The following is a 12378-nucleotide window of genomic DNA, read 5'->3' as shown; positions in this document are numbered from 1 at the left end:
AGGTTGGCAGACTAAGAACCTCATTTCCTGAACCTGAAGGAACTCCTAACGATGGAAGGAGATTAGACAGTGATTCACTTAAAGGGAGCCTGTTGGATCGGTGCCCAAAAATGCCAGAAAGCTGTTGTAAGGAGCAATGGCGGCATTTCAAGGGTTGCTGAGACTTGTCCTGTGTCTTTGGTAACTTTCTTGGGATTCTTATCACTACAACACTTTTAAGGTCTTCTTGCCAAAGGATGTGCAGAATAATTTTTATTGGCTACTGTTGTTTGCAAAATGTTCTCATCTCTCTTTTTTTGAAAAGCATTAAACATTATCTCCACTGGTACAGCAACCATTTCTGAAGATCCCAGAGAGTAACACCTCAAAGCTGCCTGTTATTTTCCCTGCATGTAGATCATACAACAAAGGTTTTTGTTTATATAAGAAAATTTTTTCTTTATGTAAGAAAAAAAGTTTTTTTTTTTTTTTAAATCAGGTAATCAATAAGAATTCTTTAGAGGAAAAAAGAACAAAAGAAAAATATTCTACCTGCTAGAAATAATAATTGATGACAGACTGGATGCAGATTCAATTTCAAGTGATCTTTTTCTCAGACAAGAAAAATGAGTTATTCCGTTGGAAGTCTTCAAATTCTACTTTTGCACGACATTTTATTTTCAATGCTATTTTCCCTAAACATTTACCATTTCTTCTTTTAAATTCCCTTATAAATTTTCCAGAAGAATTTCAGAGATTATTAAAGAGCAAGTGCTACCAATATAGTCAATTTCATACTGAAATGTGAAATACACATACTGTGTGCGTGTGTGTGTGTGTGTGTGTGTGTGTGTGTGTGTCCCAAATCAAGCTTGATCTGTGTGACATGTTAGATCACAAACTTTCTCTGTGTTGTAGTTTTCAGGAAAATATTTTGAACAAGTTCCTGCTTGGAGCTGTTCACTTTCTGAAACATTCTCTCACATTCCTGCATAACAAATTTTATTTAAGTGGTTTATTATTGTTGTTGTTGCTAATAATTACTGTACTGCATCAACCAAATTTATAAAAGGATATTCTGTGATCTCCTTGGAACATAGAATTCCTTAGAAGCAACATAATATAGGGTATTAAAATAGAAATTAAGAGAAAAAGATTTTGAAAAATAAATTTTATTGTTATCGTTTATTTTTATATCACCTTCAGTCTTTGTATTCCTCTTTTTTTTTTTATCCAGAGAGTATCCCATGTAATATATTTTTTTTAAAAAAGAAAGGAATGGAGGATGAGGAAATCAGCCAATCTTATTATATATTTGTTATATATGTAATACATTGTATATATAATAAATTATATGCAATATTCTGTAACAAGTCATTCCTGATTTTTTTGCCCTCCAGTCCTCAGCAAAGGAGTAGAAAGGAGTTTTTTTTTTTTTTCCAAGTCTCTATTAAGGGTCTGTATTTTGTGCTGTTTTTTCTTTGGGGCAATATTTTTCAAAAAGAAAAAGGGATTTTTATAACACGTAATAACAACCTAGAAAAAAAGGATGTAAAGAGGTAAAAAGTTCAGAAAATAATACCTTAACACAAGGGCATAAGTAGAAGTCTTATTCAAAATGTAAGAGTGAGGTCTATTTCCATGTTGTGTATGTGGGAAGGGGATATTTTTGTTTTTTGGTTGTGATTTTTTTTGGGGGGTGCACATTCTTGCTGTGAACCTCATTATGGCCAATTTGGAAGGGAAAGATGATGCCAAGTACTTCTTGACATCCCTTACTTAGCAAAACTGGGAAATAATTCTTGTAGGCCCCTATACTCAGCTTTATTTCTCTCCATTATGCCTTAGAGCTCTCTGTGTCTTCATAATATGTCCTTGTTTCACAGTATCAAAACATGCTCTTCCAGTAAAGTTTATCAAAAACTCAATTCACTTTTAGGTATAAATATCATCGTCCCCTTCATTTGTATTTTGGTAGTAAATAAAATCTGATGCCAGCCAAAGGAATACATTTCCAACAGTGGACTTTCCGGAGTTAATTATGTCAAGATAATACTTTAGTAAAAGGCTGAGGGACTGACTATCCTTAAAGAATGGGAAAGATAACCTTTCATGTTGCCAAAAAGCTGTTTCACTTTCCAAAAAGAAATGTACTTGTTCACCAGATTGCTAAAGTAGTCAAAAGTCAGTCCTATATCCCATATATCATCAAATAAAGGTCAATATTTGGATGAGTGTGCAGTGATTCCTCCTCTAAGGAGGTAGATCTTTCAAAGATCATTCTAGCACTCAAATTGTATTATTAATACCCAGTGAATGAATGAAGCGAGGTCTGGGAAAGGGGAATTGGGAAAATTGGAGGTGGAATTGAATTTGTTTTCCTTTTTAAAGATTAATGACTTTAAATTAACTTAATTTTTGAACATATTCCTTCTTCCCTATCCAATTAATTGCACATATATATTTATGTGTGTGTATGGATGTTTTAATATAGATCACATATACTGTAATGTTCATTTTAAATATTTACATTACATATAATCTGTGTATGTGTACATGTGTGTATAGACATACACACATGCAGAGAATAATATATATAACATGTATGTTATAATATAATATATTATATATAATATGTGTAATCATAACATAAGATATTCTATATGCACATTATATTTTATATATTTATGTTATATATAATCTAAATTGTGTGTTTGAATAAATATTCACATGCAGTATGTGGATAGTGTGTATATAAACATGAAGCATTCTTAAAAAACCATTTCAGCAAAAGTCAACCAAGACCTTGTCTGACAGTAAATGCGGTGTTAACTGAATTTTATTTACTTTAGTAATCTGATAAACAAATATATTTGATTAAACTGAACAAAATTATGCTTTGTGTAACATAAAATCTTCTTAGCTTTCATTGCCATTGAAGCTAAGCAATGAAAAAGTTAATCTGAGAAAGCCTTAATGTATTAATCACACCTTGCTAGTTGTCAAGTTGAAGCTTGTTAAAGCTGATCTTACCCAACATTATTTAAAAAAAAAAAAAAAAAAAAAAAAGGAAGCCAGTACATTGAGTCACGAAAGAATCTTATTACTTTGGTGAAAAGAGCAGCTCTAAATCAGCTCCTAACTTTACTATTAAAAGAGAGAGCCTCGTTTTCCCCGCCCCCCCCCCCCCACTCTGGTGATGTTAGAGTAATTCTTCCAAGTCATAAGAACTCAGATGATTCGAGTTCAATAATTATCTTGCTACACAGTATTGTTAAATATGGGGAAGCTTTTAAAAAGAATCAGGTTTGGTCATTCATTATCGACTCCAAATTTCTTTTTAATAACCCTTAGCCTCCTGGACAATGGATAGTTTCTATTGAAATGTCTAAATTTTTGTGCATACATTCTATCGTAACTTGATTTCCTCATGCTGCATTTAATCTCTGGTGGGTACAGAATCAAGTGAATAATCACTTATTAAGTCCCTATTACATGCACTGATCATATTAGGGAGTTATTGATGGGGCAAAAACAAAATAAAATGCTGCTGCTCCCCAAGACCTTATCTTTCTCTGGGCACAAGAGGTATACAAGACATTTGGATATGAATGGTGGTAGGAAGTAATTTGATAGGAAAGAACAATAACAATTGGCCAGTGTTCAAGGATGGTTTTATGAAGGAGCAGATCCTCAGGGGAAGATGAAAATTATGAGAGGCAGAGTGAGGACAGAGTGTTGGAACTGGGTCTCAGTGAATGAACAAGAGAACGGTCAACAGTCTGGCAACTAGGTCATATGAAGTAAGATTGGAGTGGCCCAAAATTATAAACCAAAGCAGCCCAAAGTTTGCCCATTAGAGTTATGAGACTGGGAGTAGTGGCTCTGCGGAGGCTGCTGTGCTGGACACAACACAGCAGGGATGGCTCAAAATCTTGCTTTGGGACACGCTCCTATACAAAGATATCTCTGCTTTATTAACATAGATGGCCATTCCAAGGTCCAAAGAAGTAAGAGTTCATATGAGTTGGATGACCTCGGGAAAGTCAAGTTACTTTTACATTTCCTCATCTGTGAAAAAGGAATTTGGCTTGACTCCATAGATCTGATATGGAAACATGATAGCACTTACCTCCTGATGATACTGGTACTGGTGCTAGTACTGGTACTGGTGCTGGCACTCATGGGGGTAAAGGATTCATGGTACAGAAAAAGACATGGAAAATATATGAATTTATTTTAACTTGACTATATGTTTATTAGTTAGAAGGATTTTGGCTTTTAAAAAATCCATACATTTTCCCAGTCAGAAGAATCTGTTTCTTTAAAGAGAAAATGAAACTTTGTGTTATAAGGAAGTGGAAAAAAACTTTCCCCAGTATGTTGACTCACTGCCCCAGACTTAAAAACAAGCATTGACTTAACTGCACCATAACACGGAGAGGTCTCTCTGTCTTGTCTACGCCAACCTCAGGAATGTTTCTGCAACAAAGACGAGACTTCTTAATATTGAATAATAGGAATATTAGCTTAGAGATATAAGGGATCTTAAAAGTCATCTAGTCTAATACCCACATTTTGCAGAACAACCTCCAAGAGTTGTCGCTCACTGGTGATAATGTTGAGGTTGGGAAGAGGGACCCCAAAAGTTTGGAGTCATAGACTAGTGTCCCAAGGTGTCTCAATAGAATTTCCAGGCTTGAACCCATTTCCTGGTCAAGGGGCAAAGTTTTATTATAATTATAATGCCATTAGTCCAAGTGGACTAAGTTCTAAAAGAAGTTAGCAAAGTCCTAAGAGAGAGGAGACCCCTTTATCCAGCTTTCTATCATTGACATGCTAATTCTACAGCCCAGAGGGATGGTCTCCAGAATTTGGTTATTATTGACCAACAGATTATCCGATGGTCAGCTATAACCTGAGGAGTGATCTGTTCACTGTTGTCTCAGGAGTGTGATCTGTGGGACTATCCTGAGGCCAGAAGTAATCTGACTGAGGAGTGGTCTATTCTGAATCAGACAGATTGGATGTGGGAGTTTCCTGAGGCACACTCCAAAGCCAGAAGATTTAGGATTACTAACATTGTTAGAACAGAAGCCCTTGTAAAATCAGGGAACCACAAAATCATGGCTAGATTACATCAGTAAGAGATAAGTCAGGATTTAAACCCAGGCCCCTTTGACTGCAAAGCCAGCACACTTTCCACTGTACCTCACTGCCGCTCTGTAATTATTTTTAATATGTCTTTGGATTAGCTCTTCCATCATTTCCCCCCACATTATAGCCATTGCAGGAGCCATTGGAAAAGTGCCCAATATCTACTCTTTGAGCTTCTCTTTAACTATCAAGTTTAACTATCTTTGGCTCTTGTGAGACAATATCAGACCATTTAATTTACTGTCAAGGATATTGTGGTATCTTAGTAACATATATTGGGTGACCAGTGATTGCCTCCACTCTCTGCTCTGATGAAATTCTTCCAGATTGCTGGTCTCTCCGGATCAATCTGCTTGCTGGTGATATTTAGGAAAATGAAAAGGGTATCATGATGGCTAATTGATAAACATTGAATGTATTGGAGAATACTCTGAAGATGAAAGCTTTTTTCCATGTGTGACTCATTAAATAGTAAGGTTTGATTACTATTACTAAAAGGTATACCTTTTGTATGTTTTTGGATAACTGTATTTCAGTTTCTTTTATAACCCCATGTATTTTATTTTATACATCTAAAAAAATTTTTTTTCTAATGTAGCCTTCATTATACTACCAGATGGGTCTGTTGATACTTTTAAAGGATCCAAAGTTTAACCAATTAGAATTAAAGACCCCTAATAAACTATGGCTGTGAAATATATTCCTTTATACTAACTCCACCTTCTTCCAAATCATCCCATGCCTTGAATGCATTCCCTCCTTACTATAGTCTCAACAACTCAGCTTTTTGATCTATTGCTATACCTGTGTCCATACACTGTGACTTCAAGGAGGTCTGGCTTAGTGTAAAAGAAAAAGCCTTTGTCTTTGAATCTCACCATGGACACTTAAATAGCCTTGTGAGGGTGGGACAGCTTACTCGGCTCTTCCAAACTTCAGTTTCCTTATTTGTAAATTAGGATACAACCTCCAGTCCCTAAGCAAAACCTTCTCTGTAAACCATTAGATTGCAAAGATAAGGCAAGTGTTATAAATGTCAACTATCCTAGGAAATAATAAATGAGATAGTCATTGAAAAAAATACATTTCTAGTGGTGTAGCCATCGTCCTTCCACTGCCCCAGGTTGGGATCCTTATTCATTTAGAAAATACTTCTAATGCTCAGATTACTTAATTATTTATAATTGGAAAGATATTTCTTTTTGGTTATTTTGACTTCATAATCGAAATATCTAAATAAAGTTCTCTTTTGTTTGAGTTTCATTCTAGGAGTGGCAAATGTTTATAGACCAAGTACAAAAGATTTTGTTTTTGCAAACCAGCTTGAAATAACTCCGGCTTAAAATAACTCTAGCTTCTTCTCTTTTCTCTCCTTGTCCTCTCCATAATTTTCTTGCCCTTTTATTAATTGTATTCTTTTCAGCTTTCACTCTCTCTGGATCTTTATATTAAGATGACGGAAACTTCAAAAAAAAAAAAAGTGCCCATAGACTTTTATAAAAGGTTGACGCACTCCTTTTCTGCTAAGCTCAGTTACTCTAGGGTTACACCCAAACATGTAATTTTTGTTTTATTATTATGCCTATGAAATATGGAGCATGTTTGCAAGTTACTATGTGGTATGGAAAGCAAGACAGTTTAGTTTCTCTTCTTAAGATCCTATGTAAAGCTCTCTTTATTAATGAATCTGCAGCTTTTTTTTCCATGTAGATAGTTTGGACCTGAAAAATCAAAGGAATTTATAATACTCTGTGAAATAAAGGTTAATTTGAGAGAGTTGAGTTAACCAGAGCCATCACATCCCATTTTTTTGTTTGTTTTTGCTGAGGCAATTGTGACTTGCCCAGGGTCACACAGCTCAGGGAGTGTTAAGTGTCTGAGATCAGATTTGAAGTCAGGTCCTCCTGTCTTCAGGGCTGGTGCTCTACCCACTGCACCATCTAGCTGCCTCCACATCCCATTTTTTAAACATTTGTTTGTTTATTGCTCTATTTGGTTTGGCTTGGTATACTTTAGTTTTATTTTTGAAACTACTGAACACAGTGACTTACTGCTGATCGGTTGTTTGTCCTTTTATTCTCCCAGACAAAGGTGACTTCTAGGAGGTGATGACTTAATATGCAAGTGAATTGGATTTAAGTGAAGCAGGGCTTTGCAAAATTACCGGTCTCACTTTCTCCTCTGTAGCCATTTGGGTCCATTGGCAAGATACAGATCAGGACTATTGGAAATGGTCTTGGATGCAGTAGAAGACTTTTTAAATTAAAGAGGTCTCAATTTGAATAAGTGATTAAGACTAGATAACAAAGGAAGCAGAGAATGGTCTCTTTTACACAATCCAAAAAAAAAAAAAAAAATCAAGGGAGGGGAAGACCCTTGAGGTTTCTGGACAAAACAGAAATAATTACTATTTACATTCACTCTTAGCCATTTGGGGTCCAAACAATGACTGAGTGTGGCTAGGCCTGGGATCTCTTGTTGACCACTGATCAGCACTTAAACTCCATTTGCTTGCTCCATTTCTTACCTTGTTCATTCCATCACCTTTCAGGGCAATCTGGTAACTTGCCCTTCCCAGAAGCTTATCCTATTGGTGCTAGTCTGACTGTGGACATCTCATAGGTCTTGTTTAAACTTGTTATAACTCAAAACTCTCAAACTCAAATGATCTACCGGGCTCATTCTCCTCCCTATCAGGGAACACAGATATGCTCCTACCTTGGCTGGCCATCACATTCATTTCGGTTGTTTCAGTCAAGTCCAGTTTTCTGTGATACCATTTTGGAGTTTTGTTGGCAAAAATACCGAATGGACTGCTATTTCTTTCTCCAGTTACAGATGAGGAAATTGAGGCAAAGTGACTTGCTCGGGATCATATACTTCTTACATGTATCGGGAGCCAGATTTGAATTCAGGAGGATGATTTTCTGACTTTCCGTGTAGTATGGTGTTATCTAGCTGGCCCTATTCTAAATAGGTCTATATATTCCATTACTGCCAGGAATTTCCAATAATTCCACAAGGAAAGACATAGTCAATAAATGGACCCTGGTCATCTGTGGATGCCTTGAACATATGTGTCTGGATCGCAGGGTATGATGCTTGATTGAATACAAGTGTAATTCTAAACTTCTCAGTGAAATTGTAGAAAATACCAATTTGGAAACCTCCCACAACCCTGTGAAAATGGGTATTACTCTCAGGACTTTATAAAGGATTTAGACTATGGTTGAGCCTAGTTCTCTGACTCATATTCAACAAACACATGTTCAAAGAAAGGAAAGCTTCATACATGAAATATATGTTAAAATAAATATTTTTCTCCCTGACAATTATCAGTTCTTTTTGAAAACTAAATGTTACAGTTGATTTAAGTCAAGGGGGGAAATGGGCAGGAACCTAATATGATTAAGTTTTATTAGTTTTTTAAAACAAATTTTATTGAATTTTTTTTTGTTTGTTTGTTTTTACTTAGCCTAAAATTTCCCTTATGTCCATTACCCTTCTCCTATACACTATTTTCCAAAGAATGTCTATAAGGTCAGGATATCCATGCAGATATTGGGAGAGTCTTTTTCTTTTTCTTCAAAAAAAAAAGTGCCTATTGTTTCCTTAAAATTCATTTATGCACTATATTTCTAAACTCTCAATGAAGACTTTGGAAAAAAAAATACACACTTTTTTCCACTTAGGCTTAGTTCTTTCCCTTGTAACACAGTCTCTCAAATACCTTCTTGATGCTCAGAGTACCTGCTGTTGGATAGTCAGATTTCTGTGGGTTTTTCCATTGCAGGAATTTTCCCACTATTTTCTATCTACAGGGACAGATGGGTGGGGCCTCTCTTTATGCTATTTTATAAGGACAACACCTATTTTTAAGAGTTTTGGGGTTGTTGTTTTTTAATTTCAGGACCAGGGGAGACATTATGTTGGGCAATCCCAAACCCCAAACTGTTGACCAGTTCACTGAAGAAATATACATCGCTTGGGGAAATTGCTTGAGTTTACAGTGTTCTAGTTACATGGTTGGAGAAAACAATTTAGTGTATAGAAATCAGCAACATGTCATCTGTGGACACAAGTACTGACTCAAAAACAGTTCTATCCTCATTTCATTATATTAGGAGATACCAAAAAATTAAATTGCAGAGAAAGAAAGTAGTAATATCCAGAACTTTTGCTAGTATGGTGAACCCCTAAAGATTCTAAGAACCTTAAGGAACTCTTCCTAGAATCATGGTTTTGAGTGCATAGAATTAAGTACTGCATAGAATAACAATTATTATTGAAATGCATTTATCAAAATAGAAACCAAGTTCTCAGATCCCAGGTTAAGAACTTCTAAACCAGGAAGAAGTTCTGTTAAAAAATGGCATCTAAATAGACCCTCCCAGAAAGCCAAGAATTCCAAGAAGTGAATTCTAGGCAGTCCATACAAATCCTAGATATCTGAGATAGACTGCTTAATTGAGGAAATAACTCCAGTTTTGCTGGAGTGTTAAATGCAATCTAAAACAAGTCTGGAACGTTGAAGGAGAGCGTAAGTCCAAGGGAATTTAAATATTATTCAGTTATCAAATAAGTTTAATACTTAATAAATTTAATATTTTAATGATTATAAATAATATAAATGTAATACTTTAGTTTAGGAGTTTGTGTTTTCCCCTAGAGACAGGAAGGAAACAACAAAAAAATGACCGCTCCCTAATTTTAAGTCTACTGTTAAGCCCACCATAAGCCCAATTTTCCCTTTTTAATATTTTTAATTTTTTTTTAATATTTACTAATTTTGTGTAAAGACTTTTAACATCCATTTTTGAAAATTTTTTGAGTTTCAAATCGTCTCCCTTCTTCTCATTCCTCCCCTTTCCTTGAGAAGGCAATTTTATATTGATTATACATGTGAAGTCATGCAAAACATTTCCTGGTTTGCATGACTATGCATATATAATCTATGTTAAATTGTTTGCCTTCCCAATGGGGGGAGTGGAGATGAAGGAAGGGAGAGTTTTTAAAAGGAGTGTTGAAAATTGCTTTTACATGTAACTGAGGAAATATAAAATACTAATTTTTTAAAAGAAAAAAACATTTCTATATTAGCCAAGTTATAAAGAAAATAGAGTTCCCCCCCCCAAAAAAAAAGAAAAGAAAAAAACAAGTATGTAAAAACATAACATCCTTCATTCAGTCTGCATTCAGGATTCATTAGTATTCTCTCTTTAGTTGGGTAGTATTTTTCATCAGCTGTCCTTTGGAATCATTATACTATAATTTTTAAAATAAATAACTTATGTGACTTTAAATCATGGAAGTGTAGTGGAGTTTACATGCAAATATCTATTCAATGCCTGCTGTGTGCCAGGAACTGTGCTAAGAGCTGGGGATACAAAGAAAGGATAATAATAATTATAATAATAAAATGTCTTTGTTTTCAATAAACACATGATCCCATCAGGGAGACAATGAGCAAACAGCTATGTGCAAACAGGGTATATGTAAGATGTGTGGGAAATAATCTCAGGGAAAGTTTGAACATTAGGGAAGGAAGGAAGGATTCCTTGGCTCATGAAATAAATATCTTGCCAGATTGTAAGTTATCAAGGCGTCTAGCCAACTATTAATGACTCCCATTCCATGACTTATCTTTAGACTGTTCATCTTCTGCCTGTAGTTAATTAACTTACCTTTTTTCCTAATTTCATTTAAAAATGCTCTGATATCAATTTGATTTTAAATCAATATGAGCCTGTCTGAAGTAGAGTCTTTTGTATGTTGGAACTCCCAAATACACATTCTTTGTGCATATTGAAGAAAGGAGTGACTCATTCACTTGAAAACAACTATGTGTCTATGGGTATGTATGTGTACACACATATGCACGTATGTATGTATATACACGTGCATATATGTATACACATATGTATGTGTATGCCTGTATGTGTAAAAAATTTTCCACCCTAGTGTTACATGAGTACATTAAAATTGTACAGAGGGAAGTTACTTCTGCACATGGGTGAAGGGAGACATAGAGTGAGCTGTCTCAGTTAAGCAAATAAATGAGGATGGGAGCCGATGAAATAATAATGTTGCATCACACCAGGTAGCTCATTTATTTGGACAAGTGTGGTTCAGATTTAATTATTTATGGTAATATTTGAAGCATCCCCGTAGATGTGTAATACACTTGGGAAAGCGAGGTAATGTCATACCTCATCCCAGTTATCTTGATTGAATTGCTGTGGACTAGACCAGCACCATTTCTGGGGGCTTAGGATAGAACAGGTAAAAATTAAAAAGACTGGAGTCACTGTCTCAGGGAGTTTAGTGATTTCAGTTTTCAAGTAACAAACATCTTTTTAAAATTGACATAACATTTCATTAATGATACATCTACAGGTCTCCAATAGTGGTGGTTTTCAATCATGCTGTTCACAAAACCATTCAGTAATTGACATATACATCACTTATCAAAGAAATTTAATGTTTTATTAAAGGAAACACTTATTAAAAATAATTAATTTTTTAAATTAAGTGACTTCTATTGTGCAATGCACAGGATGACTAGGTGGCGCCATAGTACTGCAATATAATGTGATGGATACAGTGTATATAGTGCTGGTGCTGGAGTCTAGAACACTCATCTTCCTGAGTTCAAATGTGAACTTAAACACTTACTAGCTGTGTGATCCTAGGCAAGTCATTTAACTGTATTTGTTTACTCATCTCTAAAGTGAGCTGAAGAAGAAAATAACAAATCAGTCCAGTATCTTTGATAAGAAAACTCCAACTAGAGCCGTGAAGCATTGGATACAATTGAAACAACTCGACAATAACACTTACCATACATTATTATAATAATAATAGTTGATTGTTGCATAACACCTTAAGATTTGCAATGCTATAGACCTGTAAGGCATGGTGTGTCATACCCGTTTTATGGATGGCAAAAATTGAGACTGAGACCTATGGAACAACATGACTGATCCTGGGTAGTGTGCTTTTTTGGATGAAGGTCTCTCCTGACTGAATTCATGGTTCGATTCATTAAACCATACTGTTGTGTGGAGCTCATCTGGTCTTTTTTCCCATTTAGGTACTTTTAGACTCTTCCAGATTAGTAAAACTTGTGTCGAGGGCAATAAGAAACATCATAATGACTGTTTTATGTGATAATTTTCTACACTATGAGACAAAGACAATTTTTCTCCAATCCTTTAAATGGTTGATTAACATGTTATCCCT

The 12378-nt window shown here is 35.1% G+C and overlaps 1 protein-coding gene across 1 annotated transcript in view; it reads left to right on the top strand.

Annotated features, from left to right (window-relative positions):
• MED12L (mediator complex subunit 12L) overlaps positions 1–12378 on the top strand; it is a 372681-nt gene that overhangs the window by 242460 nt on the left and 117843 nt on the right. The window lies entirely within an intron of this gene.

Source organism: Antechinus flavipes, chromosome 3 (assembly GCF_016432865.1).
Source record: "Antechinus flavipes isolate AdamAnt ecotype Samford, QLD, Australia chromosome 3, AdamAnt_v2, whole genome shotgun sequence".
Taxonomy (NCBI): Eukaryota; Metazoa; Chordata; class Mammalia; order Dasyuromorphia; family Dasyuridae; genus Antechinus; species Antechinus flavipes.
The sequence above is the reverse complement of the archived record's forward strand: the minus strand, read 5'-3'. Positions and strand labels throughout refer to the sequence as shown.